Here is a 23704-nt window from a genome sequence, read left to right on the forward strand (position 1 = left end):
GGTTGAAGGGCAAAGATCATAAAGTTTGGAGGTGAAAGGTCTAGACTGGCAAAGTGGTTTTTCGTGGGGGAGAGGGAAATAAATTTATTGGTTGATGATCGAGGGGGTGGAAGAGGGGCTTTGATGTGTACTTTACTGTTTTCATTCAAATTAAAGGTAATGTTTCCCTTAAAAATTAGAATTTCTGGTAAGGGCTTGCAGCCGTTTAAAAATGGCGCTGGACACCATCGCCGGGGACAAAGTGGCAGCCTCCTCTACGTCATCGGGGGGTGGACTGCGCTGCCCCCTCCACTTAAATGAGCCCCCGTGTGAAATATCGCAGGGGCTCAGCGATGGCGGATCTGCATGGCCAGATCGCTGAGATCAGAGCGCGCCACTGCAATTTGTGGTGCACTCATAAAATTCACCCCAATATCATCGCCGGGAGGAGGATAAACAAGCACAGATATGTCAGGTATTAAGGACAGTGACGGATGAGGCAGAAGGTGGCCTAGACAATTTTCAAATTGAACATCCTACTATCTGGTTAGCTGATACTGAATTGTTACGGAGATTGGGAACTATGCTTTCCTATTTAGTTGCAGAACAGTGAGAAGACCTAACAAGGCTACTCATGGCATTTAAAAGAGTCTGTAGGGATAAGTCAGAATGTACTACCTTAGCCACATATGATGTGGATGTAGGGCAATGCTTTCCTCTAAAACAGCATCCTTATCACTTAAGTCCAGAGAAACAGGCCCAGGTGAAGGCAGAAATCCAATACATGCTGGAAAACCACCTAATTGAACCCAGTCAAAGCAGCTGGTGTTCCCCAGTGGTGTTAGTTAGGTGCTGGTTTAGTTTAGTTTAGTTTAGAGATACAGCACTGAAACAGGCCCTTCGGCCCACCGAGTCTGTGCCGACCATCAACCACCCATTTATACTAATCCTACACTTATCCCATGTTCCCTACCATAAGTGACACTTAGAAGGACCATTTGGAACAACTAGAAGCTCTGTTTAGAAAATTACAATCGGCTGATTTTGTGATAAACCTTGCCAAAAGTGCATTTGTAAAAGCCAGAGTAACCTACCTCGGGCATATAGTAGGGCAAGGACAGATGTTGCCAAGAACAGCGAAAGTGGCCTACTCCTGCTCCTATGTTCCCCACCCCTAGGACTAAGTGAGAAATCATGAGGTTCTTGGGGATGTGTGGTTTCTACCACAGGTTTGTACCAAATTTTAGTACTATAGCTGTTCCACTGACAGATTTGCTGAAAAAAAAAGAAAATCAAGGTAGTGTGGTCAGGGGCGTGCCAATAAACTTTTGAGAGGCTGAAAGCCATTTTGATTAATGAACCAATGTTGGCTGCTCCAAATTTCATTAATCCCTCAAGGTAGCAATTGATGCTAATGACCTGGGCTCGGTGCAGTCCTGTTACAAGATGATGAATCAGGCATAGAAAGGCCAGTGGGTTCCTTTTCCAAAATGCTAAACTGATGCCAAAAAAGATAGTCAACAGTGGAAAAAGAAATCCTAGGCTTATTACTAGCTCTTAAGCATTTTGAGGGCTATGTCTGCCGAGACACTTGTATATACTGATCATAACACCACCCCCCCCCCCGCCCCAAACTTTGTAATGAAACACATTTAAAAATGGTTGAAAAAAGGTGGAGGTGTTATTAAAGTATTTCAGTTTTTTGTTAAATTTTGAGGACTTGTATTTTAAAACTGAAAAATGATTCCAAAGATGCTGGAATTTTTGTTTTTTTTTAAAAAAAAAGGTCATCATAAGATTTTTTGGACTTGTTTGCAAACAAAAAGTACAGGAAGTCACCTGTCTTCAGATAAATACACAGCAGGGGCTTTTTGCCTTAGAAAAGATGTTAATGGAGAAGTGACAGGTCAAGATTTATAGGGATCAGGAGGCTTGACTCTTGAGATTGTTTTTGGTTTCGCTTTGAATAGTCGGTTTGACTTTTAAAAATCAACCTGAAGGACAACACCCCAACTCGGCCTTTCCTGACTCTGTGAAAAACCTGCCAGTTTTTCCATCTCTTTGAGAAGCTCTTAGAAGCGAGTTTACGAAATAGAGAAATTGATAATGCATTCCTCCTGAAAGGCCTGCCTGAAACCCCGGTTGCTGCATTTCTCCTGAGTCACTGGAAAAACCTGCCAGATAAATCCTCAACGTTGCCTGACTGAATTGCTCCAGAGAAAGATACCAATGACAGCCATCTATGCGAATTTGGGACGCAAAACCAAAAAAAGCACAACTGACACCTTTCCATATCTTTTTTTTTCTTCAAGAATTAGCAAGTATTTGGCCAAGTATTTTTTTTTGTAACAGAGCTCTAAAAAGGAAACCTCTATTTTTTCCGGGTTAACTGGTGTATGTGTGTGTGTGTAAGATAAAAGAGAACTTTCATATTTCAATCTGTGTGTTCATGTTTTGCTTCATTACTGGTTATGTCTTGTTTTATAATGAACTGATAATTTTGTTGTTTATTAAAGAAATCTGGTTCATGTATTTTATTCTGGCATAAAAATAGAGTCCATGATTGACCGTATCAGTAACTGGGTAAACATTTAAATATATGTTGTGACCTGTGGAGAAGTAGAACTAGAAAAGACCCACCTTGGTCATAACAATGCCAATATGTTACCCCTGCACCATGAGTTTTTACTTTCCTCAATAACCTTTGATGTGGTGCCTTAACAAAGGCCTTCTGGAAATCTAAGTACAGTACATCCACTGGTTCCCTTTTATCCACAGCACATGTTACTTCTTCAAAGAACTTCAATAAATTGGTTAAACATGATTTCCCTTTCATAAAACCATGTTGACTCTGCTTGATTACCTTGAATTTTTCTAAGTGCCCTGCTATAACATCTTTAATAATAGCATCCAACATTTTCTCTATGACAGATGTTAAGCTAACTGGACTGTAGTTTCCTGCTTTCTGTCTCCCTTTTTGAATAAAGGAGTTACATTGGCTATTTGCCAATCTAATGGAACACTCCCCAAATCGAGGGAAATTTGGAAAATTAAAACCAACGCATCAACCGTCTCACTAGCCACTTCTTTTAAGACCCTAGGATGATGTTCATCAGGACCTGGACACTTGTCAGCCCGCAGCTCCAACAATTTGCTCAGTACCACTTCCCTGGTGATTGTAATTTTCTTGAGTTCCTCCGTCCCTTCCATTTCCTGATTTACAGCTATTTCTGGGATGTTACTTGTAACCTGTATAGTGAAGACTGATGCAAAATACCTGTTCAATTCATCTGCCATCTCATTATTTTCCCTTATTGATTCTCCAGATTCACTTTCTATAGGACCAAAGCTCACTTTGTTAACTCATATCTTTTTAAAATATCTACAGAAACTCTTACTATCTTTTTATATTTCTATCTAGCTTTCTGCCGTACTCTAATCTTCCTCACAACACAATCTCCCTCAAACTGAATGTAAAATTCAATCATATTATGATCACTGCGCCATCACTATGAGGTAATTAATTAATCCTATCTTGTTGCACAATACCAGATCTGGTTGGCTCCAGAATGTGCTGTTCTCAGAAATTACCCCGAAAACATTCTATGAACTCCTCATCATGGCTACCTTTGCCCATCTCATATTTCCAGCCTATATGTAGATTAAAATCCCCGATGATTATCACCATTCCTTTCTGACAAGCTCCCATTATTTCTTCCTTTATACCCCGTTTACTGTGTGGTCACTGTTAGGGGGGCCTGTACACCACTCCCACAAGTGACTTCTTGCCTTTATAATTTCTCATCTCGACCCAAATTGCTTCTACATCCTGGTTTCCTGAACTTAGATCATCCCTCTGTGTAGTGCTAATACCATCATTAATTAACAGAGCCACGCCTAGCTTCCTGTCCTTCCTAAATGTCAGGTACCCTTCAATGTTCAAGACCCAATCCATGTCATCCAACAGCCATGTCTCTGTAATGGCTATCAGATCATACTTATTTATTTCTATTTGCACTATCATTTCATCTGTTTTGTTTCAAATGCTATGTGCATTCAAATACAGAGCCTTTAGTTTTGTCCTTTTATTATTTTTGTAACCTCTAGCCATATCTGTTGAGTTACTCTTGGATTTGTACTCTCTGTCCCTTCCTGTCACAGTCTGTTTATCATTTCCCATATTAATACCTTTCTCTCTTGCCTTGTCTCTACTCTTTGATTTACCACCTCTTCCCAAATTTTATCATTTGCTCCACTGTTTGGTTTAAAACCATATAAATCTGCATTCTGCTATGTAGCAAGAGAATAGAATTTGGAGCTAAACACAACTAAACACAGGAAAGCAAGCAAGTCAGATGGAATACAGCAGAAGTAAGTTTCAAGGGAGTAAGACCAGGATGGATGGCCTCTACTTTAATGCCAAGAGTATTACAGGTAAAACGGATGAGTTAAGGGCAAGGATTGACACGTGGAATTGTGATATAGTAGCCATCACGGAAACATGGTTGAGGGAGGGGCAGGATTGGCAGCTCAATATCCCGGGATATAGAATCTTCAGGCGAGACAGAGGAGGGGGTAAAAGAGGAGGGGGCATTGCAATATTAGTTAAGGAGTCAGTTACTGCAGTAAGGAGAGATGATATCTTTGAGGGGGCATCAAATGAAGCTTTATGGGTAGAGTTTAGGAATAAAAAAGGGACAGCCACATTGCTAAGTGTTTATTATAGACCCCCAGATAGTCAGCTGGAAATTGAGGAGCAAATATGTGCGCAATTCGCAGAGGTGTGTAAAAATAATAATCGGGTAATTATATTAGGAGATTTCAACTTTTTATTTTTAATTTTTTAGAGATACAGCACTGAAACAGGCCCTTCGGCCCACCAAGTCTGTGCTGACCAACAACCACCCATTTATAGTAATCCTACATTAATCCCATATTCCCTACCACATCCCCACCATTCTCCTACCACCTACCAACACTAGGGGCAATCTACAATGGACAATTTACCTATCAACCTGCAAGTCTTTGGCTGTGGGAGGAAACCGGAGCACCCGGCTGAAACCCACGCGGTCACAGGGAGAACTTGCAAACTCCACACAGGAGTACCCAGAACTGAACCCGGGTCGCTGCAGCTGTGAGGCTGCGGTGCTAACCACTGCGCCACTGTGCCACCCAACATTAATTGGGATAGTCATCGTGTTAAGGGCTTAGATGTAGTGGAGTTCTTAAAATGTATACAGGAGAACTTTTTAGCTCAATATGTAGAGGATCCAACAAGGGAGGGTGCAGTGCTGGACCTAATTCTGGGGAATGAAGCCAGAAGACAGGTGGTTGATGTGTTGGTGGGGGTGCATTTTGGTGATAGCGACTTTGGCGATAGTGCAAAAAAAGGTTTTGGATTGGGGGAGAGCAAATTTTAGTAAAATAAGGCAGGATCTGGCCAAGGTAGACTGGAAAGAGTTACTTGTCGGGAAATCTACAGAAGAGCAGTGGGGGTCATTCAAAAAGGAAATGGGGAGGGTACAGGCCCAACATGTTCCCTCTAGGGTAATAGGTGGGAGCAACAAGCCCAGAGAACCATGGATGACCAGAAACATTCAGGGTACGATGAGAAGGAAAAGAGAGGCTTTTAGCAAATACCAGGAGAGCAAATCAAGGGAAGCATTAGTGGAGTACAGAAAGTGTAGGATGGAGCTTAAGAAAGCAATTAGGAGAGCAAAGAGGGGATATGAGAAAGCTCTGGCTGGTAAGAGGAGGGAAAATCCCAAGATATTCTCCAAATATATCAATGGGAAGAGGATAATCAGGGAAAGAGTCGGACCCATTGGGGACCAAGGGGGAAATTTGTGGGTGGAGCCAGAGGACACTGGTAGGGTGTTGAATGAATACTTCACCTCTGTCTTCACCCAAGAGAATGAGGATGTAGATAGGGAACTCAGAGAGAGAGAGTGTGAGGTTCTTGAGCAAATTGTCATTGGGAGTGACAAGGTATTGGAGGTTTTGGCAGGCTTATAAGTGGACAAATCTCCAGGTCCGGACGATTTGTGTCCCAGGATGCTGTGGGAGACGAGGATGGAGATTGCAGGGGCTCTGACCCAAATTTTTAATTCCTCCCTGGCCACGGGAGAGGTGCCAGAGGACTGGAGAACAGCTAATGTGGTCCCACTATTTAAGAAAGGTTGTAGAGATAAGCCAGGGAACTACAGACCAGTGGGTCTCACGTCAGTGGTAGGGAAACTATTGGAGAAAATTCTGAAGGAGAGAATCTATCTCCACTTGGAGAGGCAAAATTTGATTAGGAATAGTCAGCATGGATTTGTCAGAGGGAGCCATGCCGAACAAATTTGATTGACTTTTTTGAGCATGTGACCAGGTGTGCAGATGAGGGTAGTGCAGCTGATGTAGTTTACATGGATTTCAGCAAAGCCTTTGACAAGGATCCGCATGGGAGACTAATCAAGAAAGCAAATGCACATGGGATACAGGGTAACTTGATCAGGTGGATTCAAAATTGGCTTAGCTGTAGGAGACAGAGAGTGATGACAGACGGCTGTTTTAGTGACTGGAAGCCAGTGTCCAGTGGCGTAACACAGGGATCTGTGCTGGGTCCTCTATTGTTTGTCATTTATATAAACGACATAGATGACTATGTGGGGGATAGGATCAGTAAGTTCGCGGATGACACAAAGATTGGCCGAGTGGTTAACAGTGAGATAAAATCAAGAAATGCTGGAACCACTCAGCAGGTTTGGCAACATCTGTGGAAAGAGAAGCAGAGTTAACGTTTCGGGTCAGTGACCCTTCTTCGGAACCAGCAAATATTAGAAATGTCAAAGGTTATAAGCAAGTGAGGCGGGGGTGGAGCAAGAGATAACAAAGGAGAAGGTGTAGATTGGACAAGGCCACATAGCTGACCAAAAGGTCATGGAGCAAAGGCAAGCAATATGTTAATGGTGTGTTGAAAGACAAAGCATGAGTACAGATAAGGTGTTAACAGACTGAAGATTGAACAGCAGCAAGTACAAACATGAAAAAAAAACAGTGGGTAAGCAAACTGAACAAACTAAGATGAATTGAAATAAACAAAAAAAAAATGTAAAAAGGAAAAAAAGAAAAAATAACTAAAAATAAAAGTAAAATGGGGGGCCCGTCATGCTCTGAAATTATTGACTCAATGTTCAGTCTGGCAGGCTGTAGTGTGCCTAATCGGTAAATGAGATGCTGTTCCTCGAGCTTGCGTTGATGTTCACTGGAACGCTGCTGCAAGCCCAGGATAGAGATGTGAGCATGGGAGCGGGGGGAGTGTTGAAATGGCAAGCAACTGGAAGCTCAGGGTCCTGCTTGCGGACTGAGCGGAGATGTTCCGCAAAGCGGTCACCCAGTCTGTGTTTGGTCTCCCCAATGTAGAGGAGACCACATTGTGAGCAGCGAATACAGTATACCACATTGCAAGAAGTACAAGTAAATCGCTGCTTCACTTGAAAGGAGTGTTTGGGCCTGGGATAATGAGGAGAGAGGAGGTAAATAGGCAGGTATTACACCTCCTGCGATTGCAGGGGAAGGTGCCATGGGACGGGGACGAGGTGGTGGGGGTAATGGAGGACCAGGGTGTCGCGGAGGGAACGATCCCTTCGGAATGCTGACAGGAGAAGGGAGGGGAAGATGCGTTTGGTAGTGGCATCACGGTGGAGGTGGCGGAAATGGCGGAGGATGATCCTTTGGATATGGAGGCTGATGGGGTGGAAAGTGAGGACAAGGGGAACCCGATTACAGTTCTGGGAGGGAGGGGAAGGGGTGAGGGTAGAGGTCCGGGAAATGGGCCGGACAGGGTTGAGGGCTCTGTCAACAACAGTGGGGGGAATCCTCAGTTGAAGAAAAGGGAGGTCATATCAGAAGCACCGTCATGGAAGGTAGCATTATCAGAGCAGATGCGATACACTGAGCTTCCAGTTGCTTGCCATTTCAACACTCCCCCCTGCTCCCATGCTCACATCTCTATCCTGGGCTTGCTGTAGTGTTCCAGTGAACATCAACGCCAGCTCGAGGAACAGCATCTCATTTACCGATTAGGCACACTACAGCCTGCCGGATTGAACATTGAGTTCAATAATTTCAGAGCGTGATGAGCCCCCCATTTTACTTTCATTTTTAGTTATCTTTTCTTTTTTTCTTTTTTACATTTTTTTTTGTTTATTTCAATTCATCTTAGTTTGTTCAGTTTGCTTACCCACTGTTTTTTTTCATGTTTGTACTTGCTGCTGTTTAATCTTCAGTCCGTTACACCTTATCTGTACTAATGCTTTGTCTTTCAACACACCATTAACATATTGTTTGCCTTTGCTCCATGACCTTTTGGTCAGCTATGTGGCCTTGTCCAATCTACACCTTCTCCTTTGTTATCTCTTGCTCCACCCCCGCCTCACTTGCTTATAACCTTTGACATTTCTAATATTTGCTAGTTCCGAAGAAGGGTCACTGACCCGAAACGTTAACTCTGCTTCTCTTTCCACAGATGCTGCCAGACCTGCTGAGTGGTTCCAGCATTTCTTGTTTTTATTTCAGATTTCCAGCATCTGCAGTATTTTGCGTTTATTTTAGTGGTTAACAGTGAGGTTGAGTATCTTGGGTTGCAGGAAGATATAGACGGGATAGTCAAATGGGCAGAAAAGTGGCACATGGAATTTAACGCTGAAAAGTGTGAGGTGATATACTTTGGAAGGAGTAATGTGACACGGAAGTATTCAATGAATGGCCTGACACTGGGAAGTTCCGAGGAACAAAGGGACCTTGGCATGTTTGTCCATAGATCTCTGAAGGCAGAAGAGCAGGTTCATTGGGTGGTGAAAAAGGCATATGGGACACTTGCCTTTATCAATCGAGGCATAGATTACAAAAGCAGGGAGGTCACGTTGGAGTTGTATAGAACTTTGGTAAGGCCACAGCTGGTGTACTATGTGCAGTTTGGTCGCCACATTATAGGAAGGATGTGATTGCACTGGAGGGGGTGCAGAGGCGATTCACCAGGATGTTGCCTGGGATGGAACATTTAAGCTATGAAGAGAGGCTGGATAGGCTTGGGTTGTTTTCGCTGGAGCAGAGAAGACTGAGGGGTGACCTGATCGAGGTGTACAAGATTATGAGGGGCATGGACAGGGTGGCTAGGGAGCAGCTGTTTCCCTTAGTTGAAGGATTAGTTACGAGGGGACACAAGTTTAAGGTGAGGGGCAGGAGGTTTAAGGGGGATTTGAGGAAGTACTTTTTTATCCAGAGGGTGGTAACGGTCTGGAATGCACTGCCTGGGAGGGTGGTAGAGGCAGGTTGCCTCATGTCCTTTAAAAAGTACCTGGATGAGCACTTGGCACGTCATAACATTCAAGGCTATGGGCCAAGTGCTGGCAAATGGGATTAGGTAGACAGGTCAGGTGTCTTTAAAGCATCGGTGCACACTCGATGGGCCGAAGGGCCTCTTCTGCACTGTATTATTCTGTGATTCTGTGGAGCAATATGATGTCTTATTGCATTCCTTTTTTTTCAAGTTCTTCATACCTATAAAGAATCAATTGATTTACTCCTTTTGTTTGTAATATGTTCTTTGAAAGCCCATGAAAAACAGTTTGGTTATAGACTGAATGGCTGAGTAACATCACATTACCTTGTTGTTTGGCTGTCCAACTGTGAACTTGTTTGGAGCCAAATTTTTACTTGCATTTCTGGCTTGAAGTTTGCGCATATGAAATTCTGGTGAAAAGTGACACTTTTGGAGGAGGGGGATGAAATCTGAACAAAATGTGCCAGTTATTTTAAGCAAGTCAACTATATGCAGCAAAGGTGACATTGACATCTTTTTTGACATCACTTAATGTCAGAATATAGGATGCTCAGCTTACCAATCAGTTAAAAAATATATATCTTTTTGGTGAAATGCATTGCTATATTCCTCCTCAAGATCAGCAGCAGTTAGTATAAGGCAAAAAATTAAAATTTCTGGTTAGTTCTTAAAAAAAAAGCTTTGTACATTCAACAATTATTCAAAGCAACAGAATCAAAGTATTTGATGTTCCTCAGCCTTCTGCATCCCTTTCAAATTTCCCCTTCATGCTCTGATAACCTTCGCATGGCCTCAGGCAAGAGCTTGAACTGGATTCAACTCAATTTGTTGACTACTTATTCCTCTTGCATAGTGGAAAATAGTCTGTTCTCCAACGGAGAGCAATTTAAACAGTCTACTTTAAGATTTAGTTACATTAGCCACAATAACCGTTGCCAACCTTATGATGCATGTAAATTCCGTTAGCACAGGAAATTCTGCTCACCTATGTAAATGAGATATCATAATCTTTCAGCTGTACTGGGGAAAGAATGACTTTGTGTGTGCACTGTGTAAATATATTGTGAGAAAAGCTTCTGTCAGAAGGTGGGAATAGTCAGTTTTACATGATGTAAAAAGGTTTTTCTGTGCAAACACAATTCTATGAAAAGAATTCTGGTCAACCTCTATCTGTTGCAATGCACAGGAACGATCCTTTTGCTAACATTCCTCTATTCAATAATTTTATTTCACTTTCCCAGAGATCATACATGAAACAAAAACAAATGCCCTGCCTGCTACAGTTGCTTGCTATTAGCAGGTACATATACTTGAGGTTGTTTGTCCTCAGTTTCTTTTCAGTCAAATATCTGACCAAAAAAGTTCCAGTGCCTGCTGCCCTTGTACTCTGGGACAGTTTTGGTCGTGGGTTTGGAAGGTGCTGTCAAAGAAGTTTCAAAGATGCAGTGCATCTTAAGATGAACAGACTACAGCCATGGCACATCCATGGTGGCTGGAGCGGATGTTTAAGGCAGTGGATGGTGGGCCAATCAAGCAGGCTGCTTTGTTTTGGATGGTGTAGAGCTTCTTGAGCGTTGTTGGAGCTTCATTCATCCAGGCAAGTGGGGAGTATTCCATTACACCCGTGACTTGTGCCTTGTAGATGGTGGAAAAGCTTAAAAAAATTATAAGGTGAATCAAGTGCAGCACTATACACAGCCTCTGACCAACTCTTGCAGCTACAGGTTTTATGTGGCTGATCCAGTTAAGTTTCTAGTCAGTGATGACCCCCCCCATCACCCTCACCCCACACTCCCTGAAGATGTTGATGGTGGGGGATTCAGTGATGGTAATGCTGTTGAATGTCAAGGGGAGGTGGTTAGATTTTCTCTTCTTGGAGATGGTCATTGCCCTGCACTTGTGTGGCATGAATGTTAATTGCCACTTATTATTCCAAGCCTGAATGTTGTCCAGGTCTTGCTGCATGCGGGCAAGGACTTCTTCAGTATCTGAGGAGTTGTGAACAGAACTAAACACTGCAATTGTCAGTGAACATCCCTAATTCTGACCCAATGACGGAGGGAAGGTCATTATTGAAGCAGCTGAAGATTGTTGGGCCTAGGACGCTGCCCTGAGGAACTCCTGCAGAGATGGTCTGGGGCTGAGATGATTGGCCTCCAAAAACCATAACCATCCTCCTATTTGGTAGGTATGGCTCAAGCTAATGGAGACTTTTCCCCCATGATTTCCATTGACTTCAATTTTACGAGGGCTTCTTGATGCCACGCTCAGTCAAATGCTGCCTTAATGTCAAGGGCAGTTACACTCACCTCTGGAATTCAGCTGTTTTGTTCATGTTTTGACTAAGGCTGTAATGAAACCTGGAGCTGAGTGGTCCTAGCAGAACCCAAACTGAGCATTGGCATGAAGATTATTGGCGAGTAGGTGCTGCATGAGCACTGTCAACAACACCTTCCATCACTTTGCTGATGATCGAGAGCAGACTGCTGGGATGGAAGTTGGCTGGATTTGATTTACCCTGCTTTTTGTGGACTGGATATACCTGGGCAATTTTTCCCTTTATCAGGTAGATGCCAGTGTTGCCGCTGTACTGAAACAACTTGACTAGAGGTGTTGTTTGTTCTGGCACACAAGTCTTCAGTACTACAGCCGTGATGTTGTCAGGACCCATAGCCTTGCTGTAACCAGTGCGCACAACTGTTTCTTGATATCATGTGGAGTGAATCGAATTGGCTAAAGACCTCAGGAAGAGGCCGAGATAGATCTTCCACGTGACATTTCTGGGTGAAGCTGATTGCAAACACTTCAGCCTTTCTTTTTCACTCAGGTGGTGAGTTTCACCATCACTGAGGATGGAATGTTCATGGAACCTGCTCCTACCATTAGTTGTTTAAATTGTCTACCACCATTCATGACTGCATGTGGCAGGACTGCAGAGCTTTCATCCGATTCTTTGGTTGTGAGATTGCTCAACTCTGTCTCCAGCATGCTGCTTCTACTGTTTAGCAAGCATGTAGTCCTGTGTTGTAGCTTCACCAGGTTGGCACCTCATTTTTAGGTATGTCTGGTGCTGTTCCTGGTCTGTGAACCTGAAACGTTAACTCTGCTTCTCTCTGATTCCGGGATTTCGGGATTTAGATGTTTCAGTAAGAACAGAGAAGATGGTAAAAGAGGGGGGGGGTGTGGCATTGTTAATCAAGGAGAGTATTACAGCGACAGAAAGGACGTTTGAGGACTCGTCTACTGAGGTAGTATGGGCCGAGGTTAGAAACAGGAGAGGTGAGGTTACCCTGTTGGGAGTCTTTTATAGACCTCCGAATAGTTCCAGAGATGTAGAGGAAAGGATAACGAAGATGATTCTCGACAGGGGCGAGAGTAACAGGGTAGTTGTTATGGGGGACTTTAACTTTCCAAATATCGACTGGAAATACTATAGTTCGAGTACTTTAGATGGGTCAGTTTTTGTCCAGAGTGTGTAGGAGGGTTTTCTGACACAGTATGTAGACAGGCCAACCAGGGGCGATGCCACATTGGATTTGGTACTGGGAAATGAACCCGGCCAGGTGTTAGATTTAGATGTAGGTGAGCACTTTGGTGATAGTGATCACAATTCGGTTAGGTTTACCTTAGCGATGGGCAGGGACAGGTATATACCGCAGGGCAAGAATTATAGCTGGGGGAAAGGAAATTATGATGCGATTAGGCAAGATTTAGGATGCGTAGGATGGGGAAGGAAACTGCAGGGGATGGGAACAATCGAAATGTGGAGCTTATTCAAGGAGCAGCTACTGTGTGTCCTTGATAAGTATGTACCTGTGAGGCAGGGAGGAAGTTGTCGAGCGAGGGAGCCGTGGTTTACTAAAGAAGTTGAAGCGCTTGTCAAGAGGAAGAAGGTGGCTTATGTTAGGATGAGACGTGAAGACTCAGTTAGGGCGCTTGAGAGCTACAAGCTAGCCAGGAAGGATCTAAAGGGAGAGCTAAGAAGAGCAAGGAGAGGACACGAGAAGTCATTGGTGGATAGGATCAGGGAAAACCCTAAGGCTTTCGATAGGTATATCAGGAATAAAAGAATGACTAGAGTTAGATTAGGGCCAATCAAGGATAGTAGTGGGAAGTTGTGTGTGGAATCAGAGGTGATAGGGGAAGTGTTAAATGAATATTTTGCGTCAGTATTTACAGTAGAGAAAGAAAATGTTGTTGAGAATACTGAGATTCAGGCTACTAGGCTAGATGGGATTGAGGTTCACAAGGAGGAGGTGTTATCAATTTTGGAAAGTGTGAAAATAGATAAGTCCCCTGGGCCAGATGGGATTTATCCTAGGATTCTCTGGGAAGCTAGGGAGGAGATTGCAGAGCCTTTGTCCTTGATCTTTATGTCGTCATTGTCGACAGGAATAGTGCCGGAAGACTGGAGGATAGCAAATGTTGTCCCCTTGTTCAAGAAGGGGAGTAGAGACAGCCCTGGTAATTATAGACCGGTGAGCCTTACTTCGGTTGTGGGTAAAATGTTGGAAAAGGTTATAAGAGACAGGATTTATAATCATCTTGAAAAGAATAAGTTCATTAGAGATAGTCAGCACGGTTTTGTGACGGGTAGGTCGTGCCTCACAAACCTTATTGAGTTTTTCGAGAAGGTGACCAAACAGGTGGATGAGGGTAAAGCAGTGGATGTGGTGTATATGGATTTCAGTAAGGCGTTTGATAAGGTTCCCCACGGTAGGCTATTGCAGAAAATACGGAAGTATGGGGTTGAAGGTGATTTAGAGCTTTGGATCAGAAATTGGCTAGCTGAAAGAAGACAGAGGGTGGTGGTTGATGGCAAATGTTCATCCTGGAGTTTAGTTACTAGTGGTGTACCGCAAGGATCTGTTTTGGGGCCACTGCTGTTTGTCATTTTTATAAATGACCTGGAAGAGGGTGCAGAAGGGTGGGTTAGTAAATTTGCAGATGACACTAAGGTCGGTGGAGTTGTGGATAGTGCCGAAGGATGTTGTAGGGTACAGAGGGACATAGATAGGCTGCAGAGCTGGGCTGAGAGATGGCAAATGGAGTTTAATGCGGAAAAGTGTGAGGTGATTCACTTTGGAAGGAGTAACAGGAATGCAGAGTACTGGGCTAATGGGAAGATTCTTGTTAGTGTAGATGAGCAGAGAGATCTTGGTGTCCAGGTGCATAAATCCCTGAAGGTTGCTAACCAGGTTAATAGGGCTGTCAAGAAGGCATATGGTGTGTTAGCTTTTATTAGTAGGGGGGTCGAGTTTCGGAGCCACGAGGTCATGCTGCAGCTGTACAAGACTCTGGTGAGACCGCACCTGGAGTATTGCGTGCAGTTCTGGTCACCGCATTATAGGAAGGATGTGGAAGCTATGGAAAGGGTGCAGAGGAGATTTACTAGGATGTTGCCTGGTATGGAGGGAAGGTCTTACGAGGAAAGGCTGAGGGACTTGAGGTTGTTTTCGTTGGAGAGAAGGAGGAGGAGAGGTGACTTAATAGAGACATATAAGATAATCAGAGGGTTAGATAGGGTGGATAGTGAGCGTCTTTTTCCTCGGAGGGTGATGGCAAACATGAGGGGACATAGCTTCAAGTTGAGGGGTGATAGATATAGGACAGATGTGAGAGGTAGTTTCTTTACTCAGAGAGTAGTAAGGGCGTGGAATGCCCTGCCTGCAGCAGTAGTAGATTCGCCAACTTTAAGGGCATTTAAGTGGACATTGGATAGACACATGGATGAAAATGGAATAGTGTAGGTCAGATGGTTTCACAGCTCGGCGCAACATCGAGGGCCGAAGGGCCTGTACTGCGCTGTAATATTCTAATTCTAATTCTAATTCTAATTCCACAGATGCTACCAGACCTGCTGAGTATTTCCAGTACTTTCTGTTTTTATTTCAGGTCTGTGATCTTTGTGATCTGTGGGAAAAGTTAGAAATGTAATAGGTTCTGAACAAGTAAAAGGGGGATGGTGGGAAGAACAAAGGGGAAGTTCTGTAATGGGGTGGGGGCAGGAGAGATTAAATGACAAAAGGTTTCATGGTGCAAGACCAAAGGAAGTGGTAATGGGAGAAGGAAAGAAAGAAAAGATGTGTGTGGAGGAAGTGTGAATGGCAGCATCCTGAATAGCTAGCTGTCTGAAAGCAAAGAAAAGGAAATGAGAAAAACAAGATAGAAAAAAAACTGGCACTTAAAGTTCATTTTTAAAAAATTAACAATACTGAACGGCTGCTGTACATCAAGGATTGAGTGTCAGGAATGTATTGTGTACATTTTTCCTGAAACAAGTGAGTTATTAAAAATTTTTCAACATTTAGCTGAAATATTTTTCATGCATAGTATCATTTAACCAGAAGCTTGTAGCCTTCAATTTTGTGTTGCAGCACTAAGGAATATCAAGGGTCAAGTCCTGACATTCACTGAGTGTTAATATGGTGACAATTAGATTTTATTTAACCACTGCAGAAAATAGTCATGGACAGTCAGAAGAGCATAGAGGGAGGCTATTCAGCCCATCGAGTCCATGCCAGCTCACTGTAGAGCAATCCAATCAGTTCCATTCCCCAACTTTATCGTCGTAACCCTGCAAGTATATTTCCCTCAAGTGCATCTCCAATTTCCTTTTAAAATTACTCATCATCTCCACTTTCGACACCCTCGTATGCAGTGAGTTCCAGGTCATTACCAGTCACTGCGGAAAAGTGTTTTTCCTCACATTTCCCCTGCATCTCTTGCTCAAAACCTTAAATCTGTGTCCCCGACTCCTTGTACTATCAGCTGATGGGAACAGTTTTTCTTTGTCTACTTTATCCAAACCTGCTATAAACTTGGACACCTTTATTCGATCTCCCACAATCTCCTTTCTCCTTCCAAGGAGAACAACCACAGCTTCTCCAACCTAACCTTGTCGCTAAAATCCTTCATCCCGGCAACCAATTTGGTAAACCTTCTCTGCACCCTCTCAACGACATTCACATTCTTCCTAAAGTGTGGGGACCAGGACTGGATGCAATACTCCAGTTGGGACCTAACCAGAGCTTTGTAAAGGTTCAGCATAACTTCCCTGCTTTTGTAATCAATGCCTTTATTTATGAAGCCCAAGATCTCCTATGCTTTGTTGACCACTCTCTCAATATGTCCTGCCACCTTGAAAGATCTATGCACATGGATCCCCAGGTCCCCCTGTCCCTGTACATTATTAAGCTTATATGATCTGCCTCTGGTCCAGTACACCGACTCAGCATCTATGCTCCAACACTCTGCTCCCCACCTGAAGCTAAAGACCAGTTCTACGAGGAACTCCATAATATCATCAGTAGCATCCCCAATACCGAACATCTGTTCCTGCTGGGGGACTTTAATGCCAGGGTTGGGGCCGACCATGACTCATGGCCCTCCTGCCTTGGCCGCTATGGCATTGGAAGGATGAATGAGAATGGACAGAGACTGCTGGAGTTGTGTACCTATCATAACCTCTGCATCACCAACTCGTTCTTTCATACTAAACCCTGACACCAGGTTTCTTGGAGGCACCCAAGATCACGTCGTTGGCACCAGCTGGACCTCATCGTCACATGGCGAGCCTCTTTAAACAGTGTTCAAATCACACGCAGCTTCCACAGTGCAGACTGCGACACCAACCACTCCTTGGTGTGCAGCAAGGTTAGACTCAAACCAAAGAAGCTGCATCACTCCAAGCAGAAGGGCCGCCTGCTCATCAACACCAGCAGAATTTCTTATCCACAGCTGTTACATAAGTTTCTAAATTCACTTGAAAAAGCCCTTCAAAACACTCCTACAGGGGATGCAGAGACCAAGTGGGCTCACATTAGAGATGCCATCTATGACTCAGCTATGACCACCTATGGCAAACGTGTGAAGCAGAATGCAGACTGGTTTCAATCTCACTTTGAAGAGCTGGAACCTGTCATAGCCGCTAAGCGCATTGCACTGTTGAACTACAAGAAAGCCCCCAGCGAGTTAACATCCGCAGCACTGAAAGCAGCCAAAAGCGCTGCACAAAGAACAGCCAGGCGCTGCGCAAGTGACTACTGGCAACACCAATGCAGTCATATTCAGCTGGCCTCTGACACTGGAAACATCAGAGGAATGTGTGATGGCATTAAGAGAGCTTTTGGGCCAACCATCAAGAAGATCGCCCCCCTCAAATCTAAATCAGGGGACACAATCACTGACCAATGCAAGCAAATGGACCACTGGGTGGAGCACTACCTAGAACTGTACTCCAGGGAAAATGTTGTCACTGAGACCACCCTCAATGCAGCCCAGTCTGTGCTAGTCATGGATGAGCTGGACGAACAGCCAACAAAATCGGAACTCAGTGATGCCATTGATTCTCTAGCCAGCGGAAAAGCCCCTGGGAAGGACGGCATTACCCCTGAAATAATCAAGAGTGCCAAGCCTATATACTTTAAGCACTCTACGAACTGCTTTGCCTGTGCTGGGACGAGGGAGCAGTACCATAGGACATGCGTGATGCCAATATCATCACCCTGTATAAGAACAAGGATGACCGCGGTGACTGCAACAACTACCGTGGAATCTCTCTGCTCAGCAAAGTCTTTGCTCGAGTCGCTTTAAACAGGCTCCAGAAGCTGGTTGAGCGTGTCTACCCTGAGGCACAGTGTGGCTTTCGCGCAGAGAGATCCACCATTGACATACTGTTCTCCCTTCGTCAGCTACAGGAGAAATGCCGCGAACAACAGATGCCCCTCTACGTTGTTTTCATTGATCTCACCAAAGCCTTTGACCTCGTCAGTAGACGTGGTCTCTTCAGACTACTAGAAAAGATCGGATGTCCACCAAAGCTACTATCATCACCTCATTCCATGCCAATATGAAAGGCACAATTCAGCATAGCGGCGCCTCATCAGACCCCTTTCCTCTCCTGAGTGGCGTGAAACAGGGCTGTGTTCTCACAACAACACTGTTTGGGATCTTCATCTCCCTGCTGCTCTCACATGTGTTCAAGTCTTCAGAAGAAGGAATTTTCCTCCACACAAGATCAGGTGACAGGTTGTTCAACTTTGCCCATCTAAGAGCGAAGACCTAAGGTAACTCCTGTTTGCTGACGATGCTGCATTAACATCTCACACTGAAGAGTGTCTGCAGAGACTCGTCGACAGGATTGCGGCTGCCTGCAATGAATTTGGCCTATCAGTCTCAAGAAAACGAACATCATGGGACAGGACGTCAGAAATGCTCCATCCATCAATATTGGCGACCACACTCTGGAAGTGGTTCAAGAGTTCACCTACCTAGGCTCAACTATCACCAGTAAGCTGTCTCTCGATACAGAAATCAACAAGTGCATGGGAAAGGCTTCCACTGCTATGTCCAGACTGGCCAAGAGAGTGTGGGAAAATGGCGCACTGACACGGAACACAAAAGTCCGAGTGTATCAAGCCTGTGTCCTCAGTACCTTGCTCTACGGCAGCGAGGCCTGGACAACGTATGTCAGTCAAGAGCGACGTCTCAATTCATTCCATCTTCGCTGCCTCCGGAGAATCCTTGGCATCAGGTGGCAGGACCGTATCTCCAACACAGAAGTCCTCGAGGCGGCCAACATCCCCAGCATATACACACTACTGGTCCCACCACTGACCTTTGGGGAATACCAGTGTTTACCATCCTCCAGTCTGAAAAATAACCACGGTTTTCTGTCCTTCAGCCAATTTTTTATCCAAGCTGACACTGACCCTCCTATTCCATGAGCTTTAATTTTGTTAACCCGTCTTTTATGTGACACTTTGTCAAATACTTTCTTAAAATCTAAACAGACAACATCCATTGCATTCCCTTCATTAAACTCCTCCGTTATTTCATCAAAAATTTAGTTAGATTAGTCATGCCCTATCTGCCTTTCACAAATCCGTGCTGGCTATCCATAATTAACTCAAATCTCTCCAAGTGCCTGTTGATTTTGTCCCTGATTATTACTTCTCAAACTTTAACCACCAATAATGTTAAACCAACTGGCCTTTAGTTACTAGGACTGTCTTTATAGCCTTTCTTCACATTTGTCACTCTCCAATGCTTTGGCAACTCCTCCGTATCTAGCGAAGACTGGAAGATTATGGTAAGGTCTTCCGCTATCTCCACCCCTCAGACCAGGAGACTTATCCACTCGAAACATAGCCAACCTTTCCAGTACCTCATGCCTCTCAATTGTCAATTGTCACTCCATTCATTACCTCTGCCATCTCTACTTCTACCGATATTTTGTCAGCATTCTCTTCATCTTAAGCTGCTCCATCAATGATCTTCCCTCCATCATAAGGTCAGAAGGTGGGATGTTTGCTGATGATTGCACAATGTTCAGCACTATTCACAACTCCTCAGATGTCCACATGCAGCCAGACCATCACAACATCCAGGCTTGGGCTGATAAGTGGCAAGTCATATTCAAACCACACATGTTCCAGGCAATGAACATCTCAAAAAAGAGAGAATCTAACCATCTCCCTTTGATGTTCATCTTGATGTTCCCTTGATTATCATCGCCGAATGCCCCACTAGCAACATTCGGGTGGGGGATGACGAATGGCCAGAAACTGAACTGGACCAGCTACATAACTGCTGTGGCTACCAGAGCAGGTCAGATTCTGGGAATTCTGTGATGGAATTGAAAGCTAGTCTCAGTCATGGTGCCATGAAACTATCATCGATTGTCGTAAAAACTGATCTGGTTCAGTAATGTCATTTCGGGAAGAAAATCTGTCATCCTTACCTGGTCAGGTCTATATGTGACTCCAGACCCACAGCAATGTATAAAGATACTCATTCGGTCTCAGCTGGAATATTGCGTCCAGTTCTGGGCGCCGCACTTTAGGAAAGATGTGAGGGCATTGGAGAGAGGACAGAAAAGATTCACAAGAACGGTTCCAGGGATGAAGAATTTCAGTTATGAATATAGATTGGAGAAGTTAGGACTGTTTTTCTTGGGGAACAGAAGGCTGAGGTAATTTGTTAAGAGTTATTCAAAATCATGAAGGGTCTGGACAGAGTCGATAGGGAGAAACTGTTCCCACTCGTGAAAGGATCGAGAACGAGAGGACACAAATTTAAAGTATTTCGGAAGAGAAACAAAAGTGGCATGCGGAAAAATCTTTTTCACGCAGCAAGTGGTTAAGGTCTGGAAAGCGCTGCCTGAGAAGGTGGTGGAGGCAGGTTTAATTGAAGCATTAAAAACGGAATTAGACAGTTATATGAAAAGGAAGAGTGTGCAGGATTACAGGGAGAAGGCAGGGGAATGGAACTGAGGGAATTCTTTCAGAGAGACAGTGCGGACACGATGGGCCGAATGGCCTCCTTCTGCACTGTAACGAGTCTGTGATTCTGTGTGTGGATGACTCTTAAGTGCCCTGTGAAATGGCCTAGCAAGCTACTCAGTTGTAAAGGGCAATTAAGGATGGGCAACAAATGCTGGCCTTGCCAGCAATGTCCACATCCCAAGGAAGAATTAAATTTGTCCCAAACAGGCCCCACCTGCCTCTTACTACCTGCTTACTATTTACATGCTGGAAGAAGATTTTTAGGTTCCCACTTATGTTGACTACATTCTATTCTCATGTTCTCTCTTTGCCAATCTTATTTTCCTCTTCACTTCCCCTCTCAGCTTATTGTATTTGACCTGGTTCCCACTTGAAGAATTCACCTGACATCATACACCCTCTTTTTTTGTTTCATCAATTCTCTATCTCCCTTGTCATCCAAGGAGCCCTGGCTTTGGTTCCCCAACCTTTTGCTCTTCTTGAAAGATACCTGGTCTCTACCTGAAGCATCTCCTCCTTAAAGATTGTCCATTGTTCTATTACAGTTTTTCCTGTCAGTCTGTGGTTCCATTTCACCTTGGCTACATCCCTTCTCATCCCACTGAAGTTAGCCTTCCTCCAGTTTAGATGTTCTACTTCAGATTGTTTCTTGCTCTTCTCCATTACTCGTCATATGAACATATGAACTAGGAGCAGGAGTAGGCCGCTCGACCCCTCAAGCCTGCTCCGCCATTCAATAAGTTCATGGCTGAACTGATTACTCCACATTCCCACCTACCACCGATAACCTTTACCCCCTTGCTTGTCAAGAATCTATCTCCCTCTGCCTTAAACATATTCAAAGACTCTGCTTCCACTGCCTTTTGAGGAAGAGAGTTCCAAAGACTCACGACCCTCTGAGAGAAAAAATTTCTCCACATCTCTGTCTTAAATGGGCGACCCCTTATTTTTAAACAGTAACCCCTAGTTTGAGATTCTCCCACAAGGGGAAACATCCTTTCCACATCTACCTGGTCAAGACCCCTCAGGATCCTATATGTTTCCATCAAGTCGCCTCTTACTCTTCTAAATTCCAGCAGATACAAGCCTAGACTGTCCAACCTTTCCTCATAAGATAGCCTGCCCATTCCATGTATCAGTCCAGTAAACCTTCTCTGCACTGCTTCCAACGCATTTACATCCCTCCTTAAATAAGGAGACCAATACTGTACACAGTACTCCAGATGTGATGTCACCAATGCCCTATATAGCTATATATATAGATAGATAGTCTAAGCCTTATGATACAATGATCACTCTTACTGAAGTGTTCCCCAACAGACACTTGGTCCACTTAGCCCACCTCATTGCCCAACACCAGATCCAGCAATGCCTCCTTCCTAGTTGGACCGAGAACCTACTGGTCAAGGAAGTTCTCCTGAGCACATTTCAGAAATTCCTCATCCACCTTACCCTTCACTCCCTAATACTATGCCAGCCAATATTTGGGTAATTAAAGTTCTCCAATATCACCACTCTATATTTCTGGCACATCTCCATGATTTCCCTGCAGATCTGCTCCTCTATCTCTCTCTCACGATTTGGAATATAGAATATCCCCCGGAAAGGTGCTCATCTTTTTTTTTTGCCTCTCAACTCTAACCAAATCGATTCTGTCCTTGCGCCCCCCCCCACCCCCCCAAGGACATCCGCTCTTTCCAACACAACAATATCTTCCCTGATAGTAATGCCACCCCACCTCCCTTTTTCCCTTCCCTATCTTTTCTGAACACTTTGTACCCTTGAATATTAAGCACCCAATCCTCACCATTTTTAAGCCATGTTTCTTTTATTGTCAATACATCATATTTCAACATGGCTATTGTGCTTGTAGCTCACCAACCTTATTCACCACACTTTGTGCATTTACATACATGCATTGTAAAGCTGTCTTTGTATTCTGTCCTGCAGGCCCCCACCTTCCAAGAATGAGGCACATTAATTTCGCCACATGGACATTACATTTCAAATTGTTGCTGGAAAGAAGAGAAAGCCTGTGACAAGGGGTTGCCAGTCCCCTGGCTGGAAAGTCACATTTACATATTAACAGACAATGCTTGTAGACAAAGGAGCTACTCCTTGCTCCAATTCAATCCATAAACAGACCTGGTCAGACCAGTTAGTCACATGACTAACTGGCTGTTGCAGAGTTTGAACTAAGAGTTTTAATTGGAGAGACAGTGTTTAAACTGGCAGAAAGCTGTTTGCTCCTGGATTGAAAAGACCTCTCCTGGCTGGCTCACTATAGCCTCTCCTGTCTGCTCCTATCTCTTTCTCACAGAACTCCAAAACCCACTGAAGACACATGAACTAAGAGAGAACAGTCACCTACATTGAACAAGATTTAAGAAGAATACTGGGCCCCAACAAAAAGCAAGACCTACTTACAATCAAGGACTCTACAGTAAGCTCGAAGCACAGTAACAAACAATCCTCTTCAGAGATTGCCTCAAACTTTTCCACTTTGCTGGTCCCCATCCCCCTGCCAGTTTAGTTTTAACCTTCCCCAGTGAACCTGTTCACGAGGACTTTGGTCCCAGTCCTGTTGAGGAGCAACCTGTCCCTTTTGAATAGGTGTCTCCTGCCCCAGAACTGCTCCCAATGCCCCAAGAATCTGAAGCCCTCTCTCCTGCACCATGCTTCAAGCCACGCATTGATCTTCCCTAGCTTCCTATTTCTGCTCTCATTAGCATGCAGCACTGGGAGTAATCCAGAGATTACTGCCATCAAGGTACTACTTTTTAACTTCCTCCCTAGCTCCTGAGAATCTGGTGTAGAACTTCAATATGTGCTCTCTCTATGTTGTTGGTACTGATGTGCACCACAACTTCTGGCTCATTCGCTTCCCCCTGCAGAATATTCTGCACCCTGTCTGTGATGTCCTTTGCCCTGACATCAGGGAGGCAACACACCATGTGGAACTCATGATGACGATTACTGAAAGGCCTATCTGTCCCGCTAACTGTGGAATCTCCTATAATGACTCCATTTCTACTCTTTGCCGTTTCCTGCTGTGCAGTCCCATGCCCATTGGTGCCATGATTTGAACTGCACTCTTTCAAGGTGTCAT

Source organism: Heterodontus francisci, chromosome 10, assembly GCF_036365525.1.
Source record: "Heterodontus francisci isolate sHetFra1 chromosome 10, sHetFra1.hap1, whole genome shotgun sequence".
NCBI lineage: Eukaryota > Metazoa > Chordata > Chondrichthyes > Heterodontiformes > Heterodontidae > Heterodontus > Heterodontus francisci.